This window comes from Oratosquilla oratoria, chromosome 19, assembly GCF_046742065.1.
Source record: "Oratosquilla oratoria isolate Oo_2021 chromosome 19, ASM4674206v1, whole genome shotgun sequence".
Classification (NCBI taxonomy): Eukaryota; Metazoa; Arthropoda; class Malacostraca; order Stomatopoda; family Squillidae; genus Oratosquilla; species Oratosquilla oratoria.
This window is the reverse complement of record NC_134795.1, coordinates 57,356,906-57,359,405: the sequence shown is the minus strand read 5'-3', so window position 1 is coordinate 57,359,405 and position 2,500 is coordinate 57,356,906.

Genomic DNA, 2,500 nt, shown 5'->3' with positions numbered 1-2,500 from the left:
GGAGGATCTTGATTGAGAGGATTAGGAGAGGAACAGAGGGAGTAATTGGTGAGGAACAGTGTGGATTTAGGACGGGTAGAGGTTGTGTAGATCAGATCTTTGTGGTAAGACAGATATGTGAGAAAGCTATAGGAAAGAGGAAGGATGTTTTTTGGGCTTTTATGGATCTGGAAAAGGCTTATGATAGGGTAGACAGAAAGGCACTGTGGGAGGTTATGCAGATATATGGGATAGGAGGAAAGCTTTTGGGAGCTGTCAAGAGTTTTTATGAGAGTAGTAGAGCTTGTGTCAGGATTAGAAATGGAGAGAGTGAGTGGTTTGAAGTAAAGGTGGGACTTCGTCAAGGATGCGTTATGTCGCCCTGGCTGTTCAACTTATACATGGATGGGGTGGTGCGAGAGGTGAATGCTAGGGTAGTGGGTCAGGGATTGGAGATGGTTAAAGAAAATGGAGAAAAGTGGGAGGTGAACCAGCTGTTGTTTGCGGACGACACTGCGCTTGTGGCAGGGTCGGAGGAGGGATTGAGGAAGCTGGTGGCAGAGTTTGGGAGAGTATGTGATAGAAGAAAGCTAAAGATAAATGTGGGTAAAAGTAAGGTGATGAGATGTACAAGGGGTGAAAGTGGCAGTCGACTGGAAGTGAACATTAAGGGAGAGCGACTGGAGGAAGTGGATAGTTTTAGATACTTGGGTGCAAGTGTAACAGGAAAAGGTGGAGTGAAGGTGGAGGTAGAATGTAGATTGAGAGAAGCGAGTAAATGCCTTGGTGGATTAAAGAGTGTAATGAGGAATAGACATTTAGGAATGGATGCGAAGAGGAGACTGTATGAAGGAGTGATTGTGCCAACAGCACTGTATGGGGCAGAAACGTGGAACATAAGAGAAGAAGAGAGAAGGAGTTTGAATGTGTTTGAGATGAGGTGTCTGAGAAGTATGATGGGGGTTACTAGGCTAGATAGAGTGAGAAATGAGGAGGTGAGGAGGAGAACAGGGGTGGAAAGGGAGCTGGGAGATAGGGTTGATGAAAGAATATTAGGATGGTTTGGACACATGGAAAGAATGAGTGAAGAAAGACTAGTAAAAGAGGTATGGAAGGCAGATTTGGAGGGAGTGAACATGAGGGGACGTCCAAGGATGAGGTGGATGGATGGGGTGAAGGGGGCTTTGGGGAAGAGGGGAATGTCTGTTGAGGAAGGAAGGGAGAGGACGGAAGACAGAGGTGAGTGGAGAATGGTTGTATATGGATGATGTTGTGATTGCATGAGGAGGAATGGGCGGGGGGTGGGGGTGGGGTAGTATGTGTGAGTAATTTTTGACGCAGCCCGAAGGGATTTCTCCCCGTCCTCTCCTTATATGCAAGGGGGGACGGAGAGGGGGGGTCGCCGATTAAATGAAGCGGCCTTGCTGTGGATGTGCTGTGTCTTGCGACACTGCTTCTGACCCAGGGCGGTGGGCAAGGTGCAGGGATGACCCGTCATCCAGGAGGTGCTCAGATGAGAGGGAGGGTGGGAGGGGTGTGGAGTGTATTTAGGGATGAAATGGGTGGGAGTGTTTTTATGCCTTTCCCTTTTTGGCTACCTCCCTTGAAAGGGGGAAAAAGCCTTGGTATATGTATGTATATATATATATATATATATATATATATATATATATATATAATATATATATATACATACACGTAAATAGCTGGAGTCCAGGAACCATTTTATGGAAGAAAGTATACGCTGGACGAACGTCTAGTCCAGCGTATACTTTCTTCTATAAAATATATATACATATATATATATATATATATATATATATATATATATATATATATATATATATATATATTTATATTTGTGTGTGTGTGTGTGTGTGTGTGTGTGTGTGTGTGTGTGTGTGTGTGTGTGTGTGTGTGTGTGTGTGTGTGTGTGTGTGTGTGTGTGTGTGTGTGTTTTCCTAGTTGTACCTAGTTTTATTATACGGGAAGGGGAGCTATGCTTGTGGTGACCTATTTTTGTATCTCGCAAGATCAAGTTTGTTCTTCAATTCTTCTGTTGTGTTTGCACACACTATTTTTTCATCCAATTTGTTCCATATATCTATCACTCTGTGTGGGAAGCTGCTCTTTTTCAGGTATCTTCTGTATTTATCCTTTTTGAGTTTCATTGCATGCCCTCTTGTTTTTCCTCTGTCTCACTTTAATAAGTCCTCTCTATCAAGGCGTTCTTTAACTTTTATAACTCTGTAGATGGTTAGTAGGTCCTCTCGTTTTCTGTTCCAGGTTTGGCAATTCCAGTTCGGCTAGTCTTTGTTCACATGTCAGGTTTGAAAGCGTTGGGGCCATCTTTGTCATTGCTCATTGTATTCTAATTTTATTATATTCTTTTTTGTACTGGGTGACCATATCAGCGCTCCATATTCCAGTTTTGGCCTTATCAGTGTCTGTCATATTTTCTTGATCATTTCCTTATCCAGGTATTTAAAGGCCACCTTTATTGATATCAACAAATTGTATG